The sequence below is a fragment of the Anas acuta genome, chromosome 3 (genome assembly GCF_963932015.1).
Source record: "Anas acuta chromosome 3, bAnaAcu1.1, whole genome shotgun sequence".
Taxonomy (NCBI): Eukaryota; Metazoa; Chordata; class Aves; order Anseriformes; family Anatidae; genus Anas; species Anas acuta.
The window spans coordinates 101,604,451-101,613,243 of record NC_088981.1 but is presented as its reverse complement, the minus strand read 5'-3'; positions in this window follow the sequence as shown (position 1 = coordinate 101,613,243).

The following is an 8,793-nucleotide window of genomic DNA, read 5'->3' as shown; positions in this document are numbered from 1 at the left end:
AGCTAAGATCTCATTCTCCTTCTTTCATCCCAGAAAAAAAATCTCACCCACACTCTTTATTCTTCTCTGGCTCAGTGTTTATAACAAGACACTGGAGAAAGTGATTGTTTTAACATTTTTTTGGATATATAATGTGCCTAATTTTCTGAAGATAGTGGAATATTCCAAAAATAGCTTTAAACATTTTAAAACAGGTGTTTCTGTTTAAAGAATAACCAAATAAAGTTTCAAATATGTTTGCTGAAAGACAAGTAGTCTAGTGTTGGTCCAGCAGGGAGGATTTCTGGTAATAATAATTTGAAGACATTCACATGATGCAAATAACAAGGTTACTTTTATCATCTACAAAAAGAAGGTGGTAAAAAGAAGCCTAGTCAATGGGAAGTCAATGCATTATGAGAGTCAATGAAAAAGGGGAAAAGGAACACATACTAATATTTACAAAGTAAACAGTCCAGATGGAACAAAGAACTGGAGCAGCAGTTCAGCTTCAGGATAAAAGGAGAATATGCATCATTGATTCTGAAGAGTTTAAACTTCTTGAGCTGCTTTTTTTGAACTGCTTTTTTTTTTTTTTTTTTTTTTTTTTTGGTCATTTGCACCAGAGTTAAACTGGTTTCTAGTTTTATGTGATGAATCTATCCATAAGTTGCCATTAGTCCTCTGCTCACTAAGGATGAGTATGCACTGTTGCACCTTATTGGAAGAAACTGAGTAGAAACACCAGCTTTTTATCTCATTTTTTTTCCTATTTTCTGAATAACATCCAATGTATGGCACAAGCATTTCACAAAGACACCTGTTCCACTTCTACAGTCAAGCAAAACAAAGCAATTCATTGCTAGAGAGAATGGTGTAGACTTTCATCATCCAAGCTCCATACCTATGCATCTTTCCCAAGCAGTGTTTCTCCAGCTGTAATGGGCACAAGGTTACAGATCAGTTATTATTACTTTCAGGATCTAGTTCAAAGGTCTGATGAAAGCCAGTTCATAATACTTGCTTAATAATGTTATCAGGATGAAGTTTATTACAAAGAGGAGGGTGAATAGGCTGATAAAGCCTCTTTTTAACTAAGACTTAAAGGTAGCTTGGCAGAAGAGAGGTGGTAATGCCACCTAACCCTTGCACAGAACCTTTCATCCGGAGATCCTAAAGCACTTGGAAAAGACAAATCAAGGTCACATGTGGAGATTTTGGAACTGGCAAAAATGAGAAGCAGCTGAGCGGTATTACTGATGAGATAGGACAGTAGAGCTGAGATTACAGATTAGCTTTACTACACTGATATATCTGACAGCGACAGGAGTTACTATAAATGAACAGTGCATAGCATTATATCCTGAGTAAATCTTTGCTATGCACTTATGGAAACAGAGGCAAAAGGCTTTTCCTCTGGCAATAATAAATCTACCTTTCTCAACCCTTTGTCCGTAACCTAACAGTAGGATTAGCAGTGCGACCTTTTTCAGGTATAGACAAAACAATTATGTGTTACAAATACTTTTTAACAAAACATATTTGATGCTCACTTAGCTTAGATACAAAGAAAAATCTTCAATTGCCATAAATGGATGTAGTTCTATTCGAACCTTTGTTTCTAAAAAGTGTGTTCAGTATGGAACAACTGAAGAACTAATCTATACACCTTACATGATCTATGCTATATGATAACATCATCCAAAGGAGAAAATATTCTTTTAAACAATAACTTGTATTAAAAATCCTTTGATTATAATCGATCATCATTTATAGCACATGGTTTCAACACTGTGTAGAAATATTTTTAAAACAGTTAAGTGCATTCTGGACTAGATATCTGTGTGTCCAATTTCATTGCAATGCAGAAATGATAGTTTTGCAATGTGCTCTATTACTGTTGCATGCTAACTTTACATTTGAATTGTAAGCATTTGGCCCTGTGAGATCAAATTTCATTTTAACAGTACCAGCATAGATAACAGGATGATTTAAACAAATTGTGTCCAGCCAACGAATCCAGACAAGTTACTTCATTTTAGAGGAACTGTTTTAAATGATTTATTTTATTTTATTTTATTTTATTTTATTTTATTTTATTTTATTTTATTTTATTTTATTTTATTTTATTTTATAACTAACACCCAATATATTTCTATCCCAGTAGTATTTTGTTGTACTTTGTCACTTTTTAGGTATGGGATCAATCCTGTAATAGGAGGAAATACATGTAGGTTTTAAATCACCATAATGGGAACACGATTGACTGAAATTCACTGCAAGTTATAAAATGTCTGCCATGATAGAGTTTTGTCTGTGATATTTAAAATGCTAGTCCTGCAACCCTTCACAGGGACAGGAAGTTTACTAGTTGAGTACTCTAACTGAGTAAGGGTTGTCTGAGAAGATCCTGGGAGATCTTCAGCAGTCACACCATGGCTTTACTCTGATGCTACCAAAGGAGAGAAAGTCAGGTTAGGTGAAATGACAATTAGTCTACTGAACTTTATGTGGGAACTTCTACAAGGGTAAATATTGATTATTTGGTTTTGCTGTTTTAAATCATAGTAGCACTTAGGGATTATTATACAGCCATTGAAGTCAATGGTGAAACTTGAACAGAGATTTCCTGCTTGCCTCACATCAGCTAACAAACAGCTGTCAGATGATAATAGCTGTCAGATAACAACAACCTGAGCTGAATTTGAACCAGCCAAATTTTACACAGTTTGTTTCTAATGATACTAGCTGTCTTTTGCCATGTCATATTGTGGCTTTTTAATACACTGGTTCAGAAAAATATCTTCTCTGCCTCCATTTTCCTAGGTATCTGACAAGTATATTGCTGCCACTCTAATAAAGGCAAGGCAATTAATGACATGTAGTTGATTACCTGCAGTTGAGAATAGATATACCTGTTGGCTGAAACCACAATATTTCATAGAATAGTGTCAGAGAGGAAAACAAACCATTATATAAGCAGTAACTGAATGAGAGAAATTTCTCACCTAAAATGGCATATTTGGTTGCAGTTGTTCTCTGTTTCTTCCACAAAGATTTTAATAGGAAGACTATTAGAAAAGTTGTTTTCTTTTAAAAGAGATTTGCTGTACTGAGACATTATTTATCTGTAACTGAATCTTATATTTCTATACAGTGCTGAGCAAAAGAAATCAATGTCACTTATCAAATTATTTATACAAAGAGGTATTGGCAGTATATTGGTATAGAGCAGGTATTGGCTTCATAAAATATTTAATGTTTGACTTCTAGTAAAGTTTTCCATTGTGACTGTTCCCTACAACATACATAATAAGGAGCTCTTGAGAAAATACCTATGTCTAGTATTTATTGCTCCGGTAATAGCAAACTGGCCTTACTGATTTGTGTTCTCAAGAACTTGAGTTAAATGCTTCATCTATTCATATATTTGAGGAAAATTCAGCCATCAGATGTGAAAATGTCTAAAAAAAATGGAGATTTGCAGTAACAAGTTGAATGGCACTATAATCACAATCAAGCTGTCTTCACAGCAAGGTTCTCAATGGCAAAAGCATTTGTAAAAGGGGTGCCATAGGCAGAATTCTCATTAATGAGGTTAATTCAGTTCATGTGCTGAAATTTAAATTATGTGGAATTTTCAGATTAATTCAAACAAACATTAATACAGAAATAAAAATGCAATATAAATACAAATGAGTATATATTAGTTTCATTTTGATGGAATAAATATCACAAAAACTGCAAAATCAAATGGGTATACCCTGTCTTCCATTTTTTTTTTTTTTTTTTAAGTAGTATGTTGAAGGACTGTATTGTCTTCATAAAAGTCAGCTATACTTTTTAAAGTAAAGCATGCAATTTGCCTCATCATTTATCTTTTTCTTTTTAAATCTGCATATATCCAGTAATGTCCTGACATGTCTCAGCTAAAATTATAGCCATATTTTTGTCAAATTGAAAGGAATTAAATATGTTAGAAATTAGGAATGTTGTCCACCCCAGTTTTCTTTTCTTCTTAATGGGCTTCAGCTGAAGCTTTCAGAGTAGATGAAAATTCTGTGTGAGGCTGACAGTGCGTATAATTGAGCAGAACTTATTCTGCTGCTACTTTCTGCAAGAGAACAATGGGCCTGATTTTAGTCAGAGAATTTGGGAAAGGCTCTGCCATTTGGCATTTTGCAGTTGGTCCTGTGGGGCACTGGGGAATTAAATGTACCTCCCCTCTAGGCTAGATGGATTTTAGAGGATGACTGACATCTGGTGTTGAGGGAATGGGCACTTGGTTTTCCATGGTGTCTGTAGGCTGTTCCAGCTGGAAAGGGTGCTGGGTCGATGGCAAGGAGCAGCAGAGATGAATTCCAAGGCAAGCTGATCATTTTACAGCTCAGTGAGCAATGCGTACTGTGCTGGACAGTTTGGGGTCTTTTTAAAGAACACTGGAAAGAGTTTAAACGCTGTGAATAGTGAATGCCTTAAAATACCTGCAAGGGATGAAACTGATAAAATATTAAGTGATTAATAATAATTGATTCCTTATATCAGTGTGAAGCTTTAGAATAAGTCTTCACTTACTAGAAGATAACATTGTGAAGCATGTTTGATAATTAACTATCTTTGCTATTAATCTGCTTGAAGAAAAATATTTGGGTGGCTATTATTTTCCTTCATCATCAGGCAGCATATATCACAGCATCAATGTGAGATGTCAGATGCCAATCGTCGGTTATCAGGTACAGGTAATAAACATATTGAATCTGGTGTCAAACAGGTTTGCCTCAGAGTTTTATAGGCATAGGACAGCAGGTGTTATAGAAACAAATAAGTCCTAGCCACCCTTACAGCAACTGATGTGTACTAAATCTCCTTCTTAATAACAGGCTTGTAAGCAAAGTATTCTCTTCTGTTTCATTACTTTAGTGCACTGCTTGTCAGCCTTTGTCTTAAAATGTGTATGTCGTTACCACCTTAAACACATTCACTGTTTCCTCTGGAAGACGAGCACAACAGCTCTGGAGAATTCTTAAGTCTGAAGTATCATTGTAGAAACACATTTCTTTAACACCACAGTGCAGGTCAGACTCACTTCTGAACAATCAACTCATGAATCATCTGAAACTTCAGAAAGGTGCTTTCATTTTCATAGTCACAATACCCAGTTACAAAAAGTGATACTACAGAAATCAAATAGTTTTCTTCATTATATATGCACATTGAAAATATATACAGAATTGAATAGACATTTGAAAATGTGCCATGTAATAAGCAAGGAGCTTAAATACCAGATAGGGAAAAACATAGTAGCAATTCAAAAACAATGACCAGAAGAAATTGTTACAAGCAAGACCAATGAATTACAGATTAGGGAAGAATCTAGCTGGAGATATGCTTTTTAAATGAAGATGAAAGTGTAATTTAACTAAATATGACACCAAAATTGGAAGGGGAGCAATGCAAGAGAAAAGACTGGAATGTTTTAAGAGTCCAAGAAACATTTGAAAAGTAGGTTACTTTCAACACATTGCAGAATCAATATTTGGAAGTGAAGAAGAAGAAAATTCATATAAGACTTGAGCATCTGTTTAAAGACAGTCTCCTGGACTTTCTCCTTAACTCTTAATTGGAGACAGGGATAGGAGCCTTCAGAAGATGGCTAGCTCTTCCTAAGATAGGTGCACAGATAAGTGAAATAAATTCTCTTCTGTGGGTGTCCATCTCTTTCCATTGAAGTTAGAAGAAATTTATATTGCCAGTCAGAGTAAAAACTATCCTTTGTGTGGAATTCATCTCAGTTCTGAGGATGTAAACAGTCAATAATGAAATGTAAATGTCTAGAAGAAATACTGTATTTTGGCCATGCCAGATCTTCCAGTCCAACTTTTAACGACATGTTGACAAGCAAGCTTTCACGTGCTCTAATTTCTATTTTCCATTTCTTGTAATAATATGCATACTAATGCAATTCAAAAAGTGATTTCAATGTGAATTTATTTCACTGAATTTCTCAGATTTTATACTTCTTTGAAGCACGTGGTTGAGGAACTAACATTGATTTGCATCACTATGTACTGATTCAGAACCGAACTCAATATCAAATTCTTCTTGTGTCTGAGAAATGGCTACTGCTCTTGATGTGTCTAACAACTGCTAATTCTAGCCTGAGGGTAAAGGGGCAAGTGAATGAACTTGATTCCATTTCTTAGGCTGCAGTTTATTAAAGAAATAAATAATACAGAAGTTGAGGAGGATGTTTGCTGTAACGTTGGTTTTCTAATTTAAAGTTGGTAAGCCAGAATTTCAGTAATGAGTGATTTCAGAGGGCATACAGGAATAAGATGAAGTACTGCAGTATCACCCATCTAACGAATGAGATTTCTGAGAAAAAAAAAAAAATCAATCTTGTAAACACAGAATTCCGAATGTGTGGAATTGCCTCCACAATCCATTAAATATTTTGGCCTGTCAGTAGAAGTAGCTCAGCTTTCATTTTTTCTACTGGCCTGAACAGCTGTTGAAAGAATTATCCACTTGGTGCTGGTATACTCACTGTCCACTGCTGTGTTTTTTTTTTTGTTTTTTTTTTTTTTCTTTCATAGGATCATACAATAATGCAGTTTATCTCATCTGGCAGGGAAAGTACTCCAAACCTGGCCATTTAGGTGACCTCCACTGAACTCAGACAGGAAACCAAGGACCCTGAACTATATGCATGATCTAGATATGGTCTAAAAAGTACTGAGCAGAGCAGGATAATCATTTGCTACAGGCTGTGCTTCTGCTCATACAGCCCAGTATTTTTTTGGTCTTTAATTGGCCCGTTCCACCTTGTGTGAACCAGGATCCCTAGTTCTTGTCAAGACACCTCAGTCAGGACTGAATGCAACAATAACTTGATTGTCCTGCCCATACTCCACTGGGACCCCCACCCACTCTTCCTCACCAGGACCACCTTTCAGCACCACCCAAGATTTTCAGTCACTGCAGCCAGACTGCAGCTGTGGTGGCCTCCAGTCCTGGTTTTGTTCCTGTCTCCTATTGCTTCTGGCTGGAACTTCTGTCTGTGTCCTCACTCTGGTTCATTACTTGCCATGCTGAAGGTTGTCAATGGACCCCATTACCAGCCCCATGGGACTGTGTCCTGTGGGCAGGGGGAATGCTGGAACTGGGTCATCCTTGGCTCCAGCTCCCTGGCCCTGGGGGAGATGCTGGCCTGTGCCACTCTCTGGCAAGCTGCATCCCCACTAGGCATCACCATCTTGTATTTCTGCCAAGGTTTCTTCCTTCCCAGATGCAGGACTTTGCACTTGTCCTCACTGAATTTCATAAGGCTCCTGTTGGCCCACTCCTCCAACCTGGCTAGGTCTCTCTGAATGGCAGCCTTGCCATTTTCCTTCATAATATATGTATGCAAAACATACACATATATATACATAAATGCATCACACTGCTCTACATTTCAGAGTATCAAAATGGTTTTTAAGTATGTCACCCTTCACGACTGTATACGCTTCTACAAGAACTACAACGTTAATGAAATTCTGTACAATTACTGTGCTGTCTACTGCCTTTGACATGTAGAAAATAACTCTCCTAATTTGTAAGTGAAGAATCACCACTGTAATTCTTAGTTCTTCAAATGAGAATTAAAATTACCACACTATTTCTTCAGCTCAGACATTTTAAAAGGAGAATAAATAATGAAGCAGTTGCAATGGTTACTTACATTTGTAAATCTCTTGTAGGTATACAAAATTATTGAGGACAAATTAAATTTCAGTCTTCAGTTAAGAACCTGGTGCATTTGTACTTTGTAACAATGGGTTCACTCCACCATTTTTAACGTATGCTATTCTACTTGGAAAAATGGTTTGTGAATCTTATGGTGAGAGGTGATCCCCATCAATACCATATAAATCTTATTTTAGTGTTCCTGGATACTGCTGAAACATTATTTTTAGAAAGATTTTATTCTATGCAAAGACAGCCATTTAATTTTATATATTCTGTCTAGCTATACAGAAAGATCAGATCAAAGAGATCCAGAGTAGATTTCATTTGCTTAAAGATTTGCTTATTTATTCTTGCAATATGAAGACTTTTTTATATATATATTCTTTGTAAATATCTGAATGTCATAATTTATTTATTTACATATTTGTTTATCTTCTGGATTACAAATGAAATTTTCTTGAGTGCTCACAAAAACTGGTGAATTTTTCAAAAAAGAAATATGGTTAGGCTATGCCTTGCTGATGCAAAAGGTTCAGGGTTAATTCCTTATTCCAAACACACATACACAAAACAAAACAAAACAAAAACATAAAGGGTTGAAAATGGTCTAAGTCTTATGTCTTTCTACTGGGTATATAGGATACTTAAGCTATTAATTAGGGAGCATCAGTTAGGTTCCTGAAAATAGTCATGGTGAGATAGATGTTTCTTATCCACTGAATATTTAATTACATGATATCAGACAGTTGCAGAAACTGGAATAAAAGACCATGACTCTAAAAAAAGCACTTTTCTGCTATGAAACCAAAGAACAGGTCTTTGTTTTGAATCAAGTAGATGTGAACTCCCTGCATTCCAGATGAGTGCTCTATGTGGTTTCTGTTTGTTTGTCTCTCCAGAAATTGGGTTCTGGACATAAGGTAATTTCATGATAAAATAAGTCACTTATGTGACTTATAAGTCACTTACCACATAAACTTTTGTTTTGAGTAAAAAAACATTTTCCATTTATCACAAAAATATATATTGTTTTCCAAGTTATAACAATCATCTGCTCTTATGAGAGACAGTATACAAGCACAC